Source organism: Zeus faber (assembly GCF_960531495.2).
Source record: "Zeus faber genome assembly, chromosome: 11".
Classification (NCBI taxonomy): Eukaryota; Metazoa; Chordata; class Actinopteri; order Zeiformes; family Zeidae; genus Zeus; species Zeus faber.
This window is the reverse complement of record NC_137205.1, coordinates 1,077,256-1,093,094: the sequence shown is the minus strand read 5'-3', so window position 1 is coordinate 1,093,094 and position 15,839 is coordinate 1,077,256.

Sequence of the window (15,839 nt, the reverse complement as noted above, 5' to 3'; positions counted from 1 at the left end):
TTGTATTTAAACTGTCTTTGAGAAAGACTTAAGAAGCACATAATTGTTCCTCATATTAATTAAAGTTATATGGTGTACTGCAGCATTCAAAATCATGCACCTACAAAGAGACAATTGTTCGGTGTTTCTCTAATTCAGCTAGACAGCAAATCGTCCAAAGTTCTGAAAATGATCATAACTCGAAAAATACATTTTATATGGACCTAAAACTGTTTGACAAACAACACTTTAGCAGCACATACTAGTTTATCATTGTATTTAAACTGTCTGACACTGTCACATAGAGTAATGACTGAAGCGTTTAACCGTTCCGCCAAATCGACGTTAAAATCGGCTGAAAATGCGTTTTTTCCCACGTGTAGACTTTGATGAAAATTATCAGAACTCGAAAAATACATTTTATATGGGTCTAAAACTGTTTGACAAACAACACTTTAGCAGCACATACTAGTTGATCATTGTATTTAAACTGTCTGACACTGTCACATAGAGTAATGACTGAAGCGTTTAACCGTTCCACCAAATCGACGTTAAAATCGGCTTAAAATGCATTTTTTCCCACATGTGTAGACTTTGATGAAAATTATCAGAACTCGAAAAATACATTTTATATGGACCTAAAACTGGTTGTCAAACAACACTTTAGCAGCACATACTAGTTCATCATTGTATTTAAACTGTCTGACACTGTCACATGGAGTAATGACTGAAGCGTTTAACCGATTCGCCTTTTCGACGTTTCAATCGACTGAAAATGCGTTTTTTCCCACATGTGTAGACTTTGATGAAAATTATCAGAACTCGAAAAATACATTTTATATGGGCCTAAAACTGGTTGACAAACAAGACTTTAGCAGCACATACTAGTTTATCATTGTATTTAAACTGTCTGACACTGTCACATAGAGTAATGACTGAAGCGTTTAACCGTTCTGCCAAATCGACGTTAAAATCGGCTGAAAATGCGTTTTTTCCCACGTGTAGACTTTGATGAAAATTATCAGAACTCGAAAAATAAATTTTATATGGGCCTAAAACTGGTTGACAAACAAGACTTTAGTAGCACATACTAGTTTATCATTGTATTTAAACTGTCTGACACTGTCACAGAGTAATGGCTGAAGCGTTTAACCGATCCGCCTTTTCGACGTTTAAATCGGCTGAAAATGCGTTTTTTCCCACATGTGTAGACTTTGATGAAAATTATCATAACTCGAAAAATACATTTTATATGGGCCTAAAACTGGTTGACAAACAACACTTTAGCAGCACATACTAGTTTATCATTGTATTTAAACTGTCTTTGCGAAAGACATAAGAAGCACATAATTGTTCCTCATATTAATTAAAGTTATATGGTGTACTGCAGCATTCTAAATCATGCACCTACAAAGAGGCAATGGTTCAGTGTTTCTCAAATTCAGCTAGACAGCAAATCGTCCAAATTTCTGAAAATGATCATAACTCGAAAAATACATTTTATATGGGCCTAAAACTGGTTGACAAACAACACTTTAGCAGCACATACTAGTTCATCATTGTATTTAAACTGTCTGACACTGTCACATGGAGTAATGACTTAAGCGTTTAACCGATTCGCCTTTTCGACGTTTAAATCGACTGAAAATGCGTTTTTTCCCACATGTGTAGACTTTGATGAAAATTATCAGAACTCGAAAAATACATTTTATATGGGCCTAAAACTGGTTGACAAACAAGACTTTAGCAGCACATACTAGTTTATCATTGTATTTAAACTGTCTTTGAGAAAGACATAAGAAGCACATAATAGTTCCTCATATTCATTAAAGTTATATGGTGTACTGCAGCATTCTAAATCATGCGCCTACAAAGAGACAATGGTTCGGTGTTTCTCTAATTCAGCTAGACAGCAAACGATCCAAAGTTCTGAAAATGATCATAACTCGAAAAATACATTTTATATGGGCCTAAAACTGGTTGACAAACAACACTTTAGCAGCACATACTAGTTTATCATTGTATTTAAACTGTCTGACACTGTCACATAGAGTAATGACTGAAGCGTTTAACCGTTCCGCCAAATCGACGTTTAAATCGGCTGAAAATGCGTTTTTTCCCACATGTGTAGACTTTGATGAAAATGATCATAACTCGAGAAATACATTTTATATGGGCCTAAAACTGGTTGACAAACAACACTTTAGCAGCACATACTAGTTTATCATTGTATTTAAACTGTCTTTGAGAAAGACTTAAGCACATAATTGTTCCTCATATTAATTAAAATTATATGGTGTACTGCAGCATTCTGAATCATTCACCTATAAAGAGACATTGGTTCGGTGTTTCTCTAATTCAGCAAGGCAGCAAACCGTCCAAAATTCTGAAAATACTCATAACTCGAAAAATACATTTTATATGAGCCTAAAACTCGTTGACAGACAACACTTTAGCAGCACATACTAGTTCATCATAGTATTTAAACTGTCTGACACTGTCGCACAGAGTAATGACTGTAGCGTTTAACCGATCCGCCTTTTCGGCGTTTAAATCGGCTGAAAATGCGTTTTTTCCCACATGTGCAGACGTTGATAAAAATAATCATTACTCGAAAAATAAATGTTAGAAGGACCTACAACTGTTTGACAAACAACACTTTAGCAGCACATACTAGTTCATCATAGTATTTAAACTGCCTGACACTGTCACACAGAGTAATGACTGTAGCGTTTAACCGATCCGCCTTTTCGACGTTTAAATGGGCTGAAAATGCGTTTTTTAACTCGACAAATACATGTTTGACCTTTTGTCTGATCCTGCCACACAGAGTAATTCGTGGAGATTTTATTTTTTATTTATTTATTTTCAACCCATCCTGTCAGCATGCTGGGCATACAACAAAGAGTATTTGCATGCCATTGCATCTAGGACAGAGTTAGTCCGCAAGTGTAGCTCAAGTTCCCCACCTGCAATGCAACACTTTATTAATTCTTAAATCATCAAGAACTGCTGCAATAATTCTGTCCAGTGGATGACCTGTAGGATGACAAGAGCACAGTTTTTGGTCAAAGAGAACCACCACCAACCCCCCTCTTTGGAAAACTATTTATCATGTTTGGGTCTATAAACAACTGATCACTACCCCAAGAGGGAGAGAATCATGGCCGGTGAGACAATTAAACATAGAACCTGAAAACATTTACACAAAAAAATTAACATTGGACGACAACATGTAATGAAAAACAGTTGATTAGGTCCAGGAAAACTGGAATGACAAATGGTCACCTGGCCTCTTCCTGTCATAGTTATGGCAGTAAATGAGGGAGAAAAGGAGAGTAATGCAACCAGAAGGCTGCTGGGGTGCATTCAAAGAAGGTGTGGTGGTGTGTGCATGTGTGTGTGTGTGTGATAGGACCGCCTGTCTGTCCATCCCGGAAAACCCCAGTGCTAAATGTGTACTGTTGCCTATTGCAGTCAAAATTGCGGGGTTGGGGATGCAAGTCCTTCAGGCAAGTCGACCCTGAATCACTCACACCCCTCCTGCCCCGCAGACCCTGGTCTGGTGGAGTGTTGCTTGGAGTAGGATTCGTGTGCGAGTGTATGCATTCTAAGCCAATATGAGTCGGATTAACATTTCGTAACGGACGAGAAGCACGCTGGGGCAGGAGCGTGACAGGCAAGATGGCAGCTGCCCGCTGCATCCCCACCTATATAGCTTGCACCCCACCCATCCCGCAAGCCCTAGGCCTATTGTGTGGTGTATTTGTGAATATAAGTTTTGGCACTGGGAGAGATAGGCGAATCGCGACCAGATCGATGCAGGGGCGCGGCGCCCAAACACACAACCACGCCCCACACCAACACAGTGTGGGGCGCACATACAAGCTTTTAACCTAACCGTCTTTTCAGCATTTTAAATCGTCTGACAATACGTTATCTTCTATCTTCTCTCTTCTATCCTCCTTTCCCTCATGAAAATGAGGGAGTGGATGAAGGTAGAGTGTACAGCTCGATCCGGCGTAGTAAGTTGAGTAAGTAAAGGACGTTTATGAAAATGAAAGATGAAGTTGGTTAAAACCCATCCCCCCATCCCCAATTGGTTAAAACCAATTAGGATTTTTATTGGAAGAAAACAAAGAAAATAAAAGGAGTTTATTCCAAAAAATGGGTGGAGCTATGCCCCATAAATTCAGATGTGCCGAGGAGCTAACTTCATTCTGAACCTACAGAAGACCCTGACACAAAGTAGGAACACAAGACACCTCTAAATACTTACCTATTAAACGTAACCTTTTATTTTTTTTTTATAATTTACCATACCAACCTTGACATGGCATAATTGCATGAAGCATTAGTAAATTGGTCATTCAAAATTAATGTTCAGCAAAACTCTTAACATAAATCATTCTAAATTAATGCTTAGCAAAACTCTTTGCCTACCCACAATCGAGCATAACCCAAATTGAACTCCAATTGGCTATGGGACACACTCCGAGGCTTGATCAACCACGGGAGGGCCTTCCTCAGGCGAGGGTGTCTAGTGATAATGGTCAAACACCCCATGGTCCTGGGGTCCACTACTGATGATGTGTCCCAAAAATTCAGACCCAATCCTGATACAGAAATACAGTTTCAAAACTGATTTAAAAGCCAGATTAAAAAAATCAGTTCCAATACAAACACAGAAATACAGTTAAAAACCAACTTAAAAGCCATACTAAAAAATTTAGATGCAACCAAAACACGGTCGTTCTGCCTCCCGGTGCGCCCCCCGCGCAGTCAGTATTGCAACATCATAACATTTGGATGATAGTATAATAATATAATAGTAAAATCAGAACAGGCATAAACAGATCAAGGCACACTCAGCCAATCTGATCATGTCCCAGACCCGGATTAACATCTCTTCCATCAGCCTCTTCACTGCCCTTGAGAAAGCACAATTTGTGAGATAATTCATGTTATTGTTGTATGTATACAATGTGGGAGCTATGACAACGTATTAACACGTTATCTACATCTGCATAGAGATTGATCGTTTATCTGCATATTTCTCTACTGTTCCACAGTTTTACACCGCTTTCATTAACGATACCAAAAGTGCGCTCCTGTCTCTGGGTACTTATTGCAAGAGTGTTTAGCTCGCTGTATAGCCAAGTACAGCTACATGTGGTGAGGGCTTAAGAGTAAAAAGATTGGCCTCACCTCAAGGCATTGCTGAGAGCAATGATGTCAGAACACCCAGGGCCCACGGAACCCTCAGACCCCTCGGAAGGCTGAGGCTCCACAGAACTCGTGGGCCCAAACAGACAGCCAGGCTTGGAGGAACAGGCAAAAGGCCTGGACCGCAGTGGCAGTACAACTTTGAGTGCGCAAAGCGGGCTTGGCAACGCATCCAGCAGGTCCTTCAAGTCGGCCAACAAGGCCATTAAGTCGGGCCAATAAGACCCTTAAATTAGCCAGCAGGTCTATCAAGTCCAGAAGGTGAAACGTCAGTGCAATCACAGTGGCATGCGCTAGAGCCGCAGTTGCACGTATGTAGGCTGTGAGAGAAAAATGCACATGATCAACTATTTGAATGAGGTTTTACATGTTTTATACAGGACAACAGCCTTTTGTATGTTACTTAGTTATAAAACTCATTGTCTATGGGTTTTTATGAGTCACTCAGAGTTAATATAAAGAGACAAAAAAATTGTCTGTGTGTGTCTGTGTGTAAAAACTGTCTAAAACATTTCAGTTGTAGTATTGGAAAAACCAGACCACATTCCATCCTTTACTTAACCTTGTGTGGAGATAAGGATAAGGACAAGAGGGACTTAAAAGAGCGTTGTGTGTTTGTTTTATGGTACAGTAGGATTGTGTCTGTGACCGAAGTTTGACTGTTAAATCACTGTTTGGGGGAACACCCAGGGATATGACTGAGGATCAGAGTTGTAAATGACACCTGACACACAACCTCTCTTTGGTATAAAGCCCTCTTCGTCAGTAATAGGGGTAGACTGATCAGAACACTGCTTTGAAGCATGACGGTATCTTTCTCTTTATTTTGCAGAATAAATATCTTTAATACTCTCAGTTTTGTTTTCCTGTAGCGGGCAGATTAACCTCACCGACCACCTAGGATAATTTATCCAACAATCTGGCGACGATGATGAGACTCTCTTCATGTCCAGGTTGTGTGCCCAGCGGCAGTCAGAGACCGGCCGTAAGATATCCAACAAGGAGTCGTCTGGACAGGTCCAGCAAAGGCAACACAAGATTCCCGAAAAGTGAAGGTGACGACTCACTGAGATATTGTTCCGATCAGGGAAGATCTGAGTAAGCTTAAAGATTGAATCAATCTAGAGCAGGGGTCGGGAACCTATGGCTCGCGAGCCAATTACGGCTCTTTTGATGACGGTATATGGCTCGCATACAATTTTGAGCTAAAATTTTTCATCACAATTAACAAGTAATAAATTATTATTCTGTGTCATTTTAAAGTAAAACAGGTAAGAGAAATTACAACTTGAAAATAAAATTCAAAATATAAATGTGGCGGACAAAGTAGTCAAGCACCGGCTGCGGACAACATAAAGACTCCGGGGCGCCATTTACTCGGCGCCCTGCCCCTACCGGGTCTCTGCTCAGGCGCAACTTGTGGAAGTCTCTGCCCACAGGTAAGGGCTTAGGGAAGGAGATGGCTGTGGTGCGCCGACATGGCGAAAGTTTTACTGTTCATTTCAACTTGCGGCACGCAGGCCACAATTATATGTATCACTGAGGATCATTATAATAATTGTGGATAATAATGATCCTCTTGGGAGCAGGAGGAATGGCGTTCCACTGCTGGACTGCTTACGAGCCCATGCGCCGATCCCCTCTGTAAGACAGACAAACATTAAGAAAACTCCCTGCCTCGAGTCGGACCAATCAGCTGAACAAAAGTGGACAGAAGTCGAAAAAACTTCAATATGTATGTGACAAATAATCTCTTGAACTTGAACTTGAACTTGAAACTGAAGACCAGCTGATTCTTAAAACTTGGAACGAGCGTCCCGTCACACAGCACACAATGCAGCGTGTGAGTAATGCTGTATTGACCATGTTTGGCTTTACAAATGCATGTGAGCAGTCTTTCTCGCATCTGAGAAACATTAAGACCATCCTACGCTTAAGTTTAACTGATGGAAGCCTCAACGCCTGCATTAAGCTTAACCTCACAACGTATGATCCAGACTAGAAGGCCATCAGCAAAACGAAGGAGCACCAGAAGTTGCATTAATGGTAAAAAGTATTTCATTTATTATTGGTTAGCTACAGTATAAGAACAATATTATGAAGAAGAATAAAGAGAAATGTATTATATAGAGGGCTTTTTTAAGTACTCAGAGATGTGTTGTACATTAAAAATGTATGCCTTACTTATGAAGTAGCCAATTTTGCATTGATCAAGAGAATCGTGGTTTTTGTCTGTTTATTTGCTTTATGTTATCCAATAATAAAATCGACATTATTAAATACATGATTATTATAGATTATTCTTGACCCATCCTAGCAAAAGCGTTGAATGAATGAATCCTTGGGTGATTGAAATGGTGTTTGAGGCGTGTGACCGCCTGGCCGATGGATCACTCTGGAGCACGTATGGATGAGATGAGTTCGGAGACATTTTATCAGTGTCTCGGGGTATGTTTAGCTACAAGGCTGATGAAAATCGCGATTAAAAACAAGCAAATGTATAAATGTGAGATACAGTAAGCATAGTATGTGTGTTGTACACAACATGTCAAACTAGTTTCCCACATGAGTCCTTGGTTTAAAAGTAGCGTTATAATCTAAATATCTGGTAGGATTTCTGGAAAGGATACTGTAAGGCTTTAAATTTATTTGAAAAAAATATAACAAGGCGAGAGAGCTGTAAAGTTAGTTGACAGGCTGAAATGATTATGGAAGTTGATGTGAAAGACAATGAAAGTGGGAAAGTTAGCAAATGATGCATTTGGGATTCTTTGTTAAGGATGGAAGTTGGAGCAAAGAGAGTTGTAAAAGTCATTTTAGTAAAATATTGGTTCAGCAGAGGAAGCTAGCTAACTTATGAGTTAACCCGGACTAACTTCCGGGTGCGCCGTAGTATGGACACACCGGCTCTGCATTCAACTCTTAGTTTTGTGTTTATTACTATTTGTATTGTTCTTATTTTTGCATGCAGTGCACTGTCGCTATTACAATATGAACGACAAGCACTCCTGGACGTCTGTTCGACACCTCATACGGACTTTTTCGCAACTTACCGGAGTACGTACTAAGATCTCTTTGTCCTGCCGCCACTGTGTTTACCAATACGCCGACGGAGGAGAAAGACAAGAGGAAAACCTGCCGGAATTCTATGCAGATCTCGGAGGAGATACTAAAAAAGTGAATAGGTTTGATCTTGAGTGTGTAAAGTTTTGTGATTTTTCGAGTTTCTTAAGGCCCCAAAAGTCAGGTTAACACTTCAATTCAACACAGTGCCATGCCCACATTGTGTGACGAAAACCCAATGTTTTAATAAATTTAATCCCCAAAGTGTCTTGTAGACACTCGCGAACTTTGAAGTCGATCTGATGAATCCCCTAGGAGTTTGCGCACATTAAATCCAATATGGCCACCTTCCTGTTGGTTGGGTGTCGGTCATGGCGGCAATATAATTTTTTTTGAGTCTAGTGATGTTACATTAATATACCCGATTTCATGTTAAAAAGTGAATAGGTTTGATGTTTTGATATTTTCAACAGGGCGTGTCCGGTCATTTTGCCATGCCCAAGCACGGAACCCATAGAATATCAATTGCCACACTGGGACTGACGAGTGCACAAAGTTTCGTGAATTTCCAAGTCTCTTTTGGAACATGAAATTGAACGTGTTGCCACGCCCACACCGTGTGCCAAAAAATATATATATTTTGATAATGTTAAGCTGTGAAGGTGTCTTGTAGACACTCGTCAAGTTTGAAGCCGATCCGATAAATCGCCAAGGAGGAGTTTCGCTAAAGTACAAAACATAAATATGACTAAAAAGTCAGGAAAATTAAAAATGGCCGACTTCCTGTTGGGTTTTGTGAGAAAAAAAAAAAATATATATATATATATACATATACTATAACTATTACGTACTACATATAACTATACTACTATAACTATAACATTACAGATTGAACTAATCCTCGATAGCAAAACTATATGTGTGTATACTACAGTATACATTACATAAATTTATTCATGTACATTACTATCATTCATATAGTGGGTAATTATGAAATACAGTTTTATTGATCAGTCAGAGCCAAAATTAAAACATGTCTAAAGACACTGGGTGTAACTACGCAACCAGTTAGAAACCGGCACTGAAACGGTTAATCTGGCGCACACACAGCGGGGAGTCTGAAACTAGATACTCGGGAGATGGGAAATAACAAAGGCGGGACCGCCTCGCAAAGGGGGGTCTGTCGTTTGTAACAAAGTGACGAGGAAACAAAGTTTCTGCAGACTCCTTGGTGAAATGTATGCTAGATGAGACACGCAGCTTAGGACTAACCACGTCGACGTAAAACGTTTTTTATTTTTTGGTAGATTCTCAAACCGTCCTATAAACTCTCCGTAGCTCAAAGTTCCAGTTTCATCCCATCATTCCGGATTTGGAAATTTTGAACACAACAAATTGGTGACCCCGACGTGATCCCATTACAAGACTGCAGAGGAGTTCCGAAAGCCTGAACGGTTGCGATACTTCCATGGGTACCCGCTAAAAGGTGAGCAGAGCCATTTCATGAAGTCTGCATAGATTAGATAGGAATATTTTAGGTGGAAGTGTTGTACTGTTTAAGGCTGGACGAACAACTTTGTGGTTTTGGGGATGTATTGTTGAATGATGCATGAATAATTAAAAAAAAAAAAAAAAAATTAGTCATTTAGCAGACGCTTTTATCCAAAGCGACTTACAATTGTTCAAACACCGACGGACGCAGCCATCAGGAGCAATTAGGGGTTAAGTGTCTTGCTCAAGGACACTACAGCATGCTAGCAGGAGGAGCCTGGGATTGAACCAGCAACCTTTAGATCACTAGACCACCAGCTCTACCGCCTGAGCTACCATCCCCATCCCCATGCCCTGAGCTACCATCCCCATCCCCATCCCCATTATTTAACAATAATAATTGTTAAATATTGTGGAGAGGAGAAATTGGATTGTTTGATGAGAACGGTAGTAAGGTAAGTTAAGGGAACGGGTTAGGAAACCCCCCTTCGAAGCGGCTGTGTGTTTAAATTGCGTAGTAATTCCACGTAACGTTTGGGCCCGTGTGTAGAGAATACATCCAGTATGCCTAAACTGAGCGACGTTTTGGTGATGAACAATGTTTAACTCGTGAAGTAATTCCGAATCCCGTTTAGGCCCGGTTGTTGAAAAGACCTCCGAAATGCCTAAACTAAGTGATGTCTGGCGATGAAAAATGTTAAACTCAGCCTTCAGAAGGGTAGTCGATAGTCGGTAATTTCATTTAAGGGTGAAAGGCCCGGAATCATTTTTAAAGTAAAAAGGAAGCCAAGCATTTAGGGGTTAAAGGCCCGGTTCTTAGAGAAACCAAATATTAAAGGGTTAAAGGCCCAATTCACGTGACTTAGCGTAAAATTGTATTGCCGGCTGTGTGAGTGAGAGTGTGCGCAACGAGGTACCTTGTGTGTGTGGAAAGAGAGGTACCATGCGTGTGTGTGAATGTGAGAGAGACCGCGGGCGTGTGTGTGTTTGAGACAGTCTTTGTGTTTAAGAGAGTGTGTGTTTGATAGAGTCTGTGCATGTGTGCTAGAGGTTTTGTGTGTGTATGTGTATGAACAACCTCCTCAAATTGCCCTAGATAAAAGGGCAATATATAAAAAAAAAATACAAATAAAAAAAAAAGTTGACCTGTAATAACCTAAAAGACCACTAGTGGCGTAGCTGCACCAGAAACACATTGAGATCCGAACATTTGAGGTTTCCCCCTCCCACTTCTTCCCATGTCTTTTGTTCTCCTGCCATTCAAAAACATAATGGAAAAGACCCCATCCCCCAGACCCGGCACCAGTGAGATTCGTATTGAAGCTGTAGCTGAGCTCAAGAACAGAACAGAGCCAAAGTTCCATGCTTGAGAAACTTGGAAATTCCATAAATATGAACAAAAATGGATCAAAGCAGGGTGGTGGTCGAAAGACACTACCCCGACAGCAGAAAACCGCACCAAGGTGATAGAGGAAGAAAAAAGACTGCTGGCTGAAGCAGGAGTGGATGCAAAAAACAACCCTGGATTAATGGGGGCTTGAAAGCGCAAGTTAAACAAGCAGCGTGCACAATGGGCGCTGGTTCAGCACATAATGACGGCATGGATTAGAGTGGAAATGATTGTCGAACGTCGCAATAAAATCAGAAATGCCGCAACCAAGGCAGTGGTAGAAGCCCAGAAGGAACCCTACCCCCCACAAGAAGACAAGTTACCACCCCTCCCCGAACCCATCCCCCAAGGTCACACCCCACTCCAACCACAAACCACCCCATCCCTCTACCCCTCCCTGCTGGCCGATGAAGAAACACATCGGCACCCCCCCTCTCTGTACAACCCTAAGACCGAGCACACACCTGAAGCAACAGCGCCCCCTGTGCTGAGCAACCAGAAAATAGCCACCCCACCCCCGCCAGAAATACAAGCACCCGTATTAGTAATGGAAGGCCCGATCCAAATCCATTTCCGAGTACAGCCCTCCCCAAAGCCATCTGACAGTGAGAACAAGGACAATGATCAGACATCGCCCCCTAACGATCAAACAGACACAAAGAGTTTCTCTCCTCTAATACAGAGGACGACGAATGCACTTGCCAGTCCTACAAACCACAAAAAGACATCAAGAAAGGAAAAAGAAATGTACCACAAGGGTTAGCCACGCAACTGTCACACTGACTGGACAATGTGGCCCACTACCAGAGGATGCCAACACAACCCATGTTCATCTCATAGCACCTCCTGCAGACGCTACAGCCAAACAACAACCCAAAGAAAAACAAAAGACCCGAAGCCAGCCCACACCTTCACCTACCCCTGTAGTCCCCAAATACACCTTTAAGAAAACAAAACAAAGACACCCCACCCCCCTCCGCTCCTGGGAAGAAGAACCCATGTCAGACCACGAGACTAAGACAAAAAAGTGGTCATTCAAAAACAGTGGCAGCTCCCGGGGAGAGTACACAAACGACAACAGAAGAAAAGGAACCCTTATAGCATCATCCAAAAGCCAGGCCAGAAGATCGTCAGCAATAGGGATAGTTACCCGCTCGAAAATTAGACAACGAGAGGAGGAACAAAAGCAGTCCGCCAAAAGAGAAACATTTGTTCCCTGGTACCACCGCGACATGCAGGCCCTCAAAGGCAACCTATCAGCGTTGGACAAAGGAGCTGCAGCATGGATCCGAATCTTCGAAAACCACACAGCGGCTGACACACTAGCCCTAAGAGATGTGCGAGCCATTCTCCGCGCCACAGCAGGAAACATCACCCTGACCTCCCTGGAAAGAGAAGTTAGAACCCTCACCATGGCACACGAGCACCCATTCGACCACATGCGGAATGACATATGGACAGCCATGAGAGAAACCTGGCCGACCAGACGCAACACAGTGGCCCTGGCAGGCCTGAGATTTAAAAATGGGGAAGAACCACACGCCTATCTCACATGAGCAAAGGAGCTCTGGAGTGATAGCACTGTAGAACGTCATGACCCCTGCCTAGTGGGTCTCCCCATGTACATGCAGATGCCAAATGCCAAAATGGCCTCCCAGGAGATGTCAGGCTGTAGCTCGCAGACACAGTTTGACTGTCAGACATGACCGAGAGACAGTGGGAGAGCCATCTCATCCATCACCTGGAAAGACACATCAAAAAGCAAGAAGACGAATTCCTGGAGAAAGATTCCATACAAACCAGACTACTAAAAATGCAGGTAAAAAAACTGGAAGATGAAGTCAATACGGACAAAAAGAAGAAAGCAACTGTGCAAGCAGTAGTCACCACCCCTGAAGCACAGGCCCCGCCCCAAACCGCGCCACTACAATGGACAGGACCACAGCCCCTAACTGTAACCCCCGCCTACCCACCAGCCCAGCACCTACCCCAATGGCAGCAGGCCTGGACTCCCTATGAATATCCCCAGCGGCAGTATCCAGGGGCCCCCGCACCCTCATACCCCCAAGGCCCCCCCCAATGGCAGCAACTGAGAGGGAGAGGACAATTCCAATCCTCTAGAGGATGGGGAGGACCCGAGAAAACTACAGGATGTTTCATCTGTGGCCAAAGTGACCACTGGGCAAGGGAATGCCCCCAGAACCAACAACCCCAGCAATTATATAGAGGATCCTACCGCCCCCCTCAGAGAGGAAGAGGAGCTTCCTCGAGAGGAAAGGGAGGACCCCGCATGGACACCCCGCCATGGCATGGAGCATAGAGGCGCCCAGGGGACATGGAAGTGGTGGTACAGACAAAAATAAATGCCGAACCAGTAGTGCCATGTACAATCCAAGGAATCACTGTCAATCCAAGGAATTACTGTCACTGTCACTGTCACGTGTCTTGCTTGAAGAACCTGGCCGCCAACATACTACGTACTACATACAACTATCCACTCGGAAATTACGGACTGTTGGATTCTCTGGGACGACACAAGTCCAACCCTTCACCGCACCCCTCCCTACCAAGATAGGTCCTCACAAAGTCAGACACCAATACCTCTACTCACCAAGCTGCCCCACCAACCTAATGGGAAGGGACCTTCTCCGAAGAACAGGGGCATCTGTGATATGTAACCTCCACGGTCTGGAAGTTAGTTTCTCTGAGCCAAAAGAAGAGCTAATACCCCTCGAACGTATACTCGTCTTAGGTGGAACTCCTGATACCACCCCCGACCCCACACTCACCGGCTGGTGGCATTTTGTAAACCTACCAACTCTGGAAAAAGTCGATGCTGGACCCGTACACTGCACTCTCTGTTTCACACGCCACCGTGATGACATCTATGACGAAGGCTGGGAAGCGAAAAAGGAGGGACGACAAGAACGACTCCAGACAACAGACTTCTATCTGGGCCACGAAGGAGTTGCAGCAGCGGTCCGCCTGACACCAGACCAACAATCCTGGTATCTACTTCACGACACCGCAGTTCCACATGTGACCCTAGCCGTAGAAGCCAACCATGCAGCCAAACAATTGGGCCCCATGGTCAAAAGAGCCCTCGCCAACCCACCTGGGTCCCCACAACGAACCCCCTGTTGCAACACACGCCAGACAAATCGGTTTGGAGAATAGGACACAACAGCTACGAACAAGGCATATATGAAAGAAATGTCCTGGAAAGAACTTATCAAGGAAGCATCGAAGAACACCCCCTGGCAGCAGAAATGTTCGCCCAACTACCGCCAACCCTCTGGACCACCGGCCCCTATCACGTTGGCTGCACACCACACCACAATATACACATCAAAGTGAAAGCCCACGCTGTGCCCATTTGGCAAGGTCAGTACAAGGTCAAGCCCGAGGCAGCTGCTCGAATAGCCTCCACCATTGAAGGCCTCTTACAAGCAGGAGTTCTACGACCAGCGGATTCACCGTGGAACACACAAATTCTACCAGTACCCAAGGCTGGAGGACACTCATGGCGCCTGGTCCACGATCTGCGACGTATCAACCAGGTGGTCCAACCCATTACTGAAAAAGTGCCCAACCCCCATGTCGCCCTGCATGCAGGCTCCCCGAGTCATCAATTTTTCACCGTCATCGACCTGGCCAACGCATTTTTTTGCCTCCCCTTGGCCAAAGAAAGTCAAGATATGTTTGCATTCACATTTAAAAAATGCTCTTAGACCTACACAAGAATGCTACGAGGATTCACATGCACGCCAACCATATTCAACGCCTGCCTGAAGGCAGATCTCAAGGAACTCCTACTCATCCAGTATGTCGACGACATCCTCATGGACATCACCACAGTAGAAAATTGCCTCACGGCCAACAAATCCCTGCTACGGCGCATCGCAAAATGTGGCTACAAAATCAGGAAGGAAAAAGCACAGGTCTGCCGCACAGAAGTGGTATTCCTGGGAAAAAGGATCACGGGAGATAAGAGATACATCAACCCGGAAAGACAACAGAGAATGCTCCAGTACCCTAAACCCACCACCGTGCAGCAAATGCTAGCATTCCTGGGACTCACTGGCTATAGCAGACACCACATAGCTGATTATGTGGACCACACTGTTCCCCCACGCGAACCCATTGCGGAAGCTGGCCATCGGAACGTCAAGGCACCACTCAACTGGACCACAAGTGCGGAGGAAGCGTTCATAAGATTGAAACAACTCATGGGGAAGGCCGAACACCTATGCACCCCAGACATCTCTTCCTCGTTCCATTTGGACGTTACTGAAAAGCACGGAATTGTCAAGCTGTGCTCTGGCAGCCTCGACACGGTGAGCGCGCGATCCTGGCTCACCACAGTTGCAAACTCGACACAGTGGAACATGGACTCTCCGGATGTGGACGACACACGGCTGCCATCGCACACGCCCTACGAGAACCGACCACATTACTTTCTACCACCCCACCATCGTGCATACCACACATGGAGTCAAATCCTACCTCGATCAAACGGATTTCACCTTTACCACACCAAAACACAAGATGCGCTTGCATGTCACCCTGGAAAGAGACAATGTCTTGTACACAGCTGATGGAATCAACTTGGCCGGCGGACTACAGTATGCAGATGGCACCCATGACTGCGTACAGCTCATGAAACTGGAAGCAAAGGGCCGCACAGACT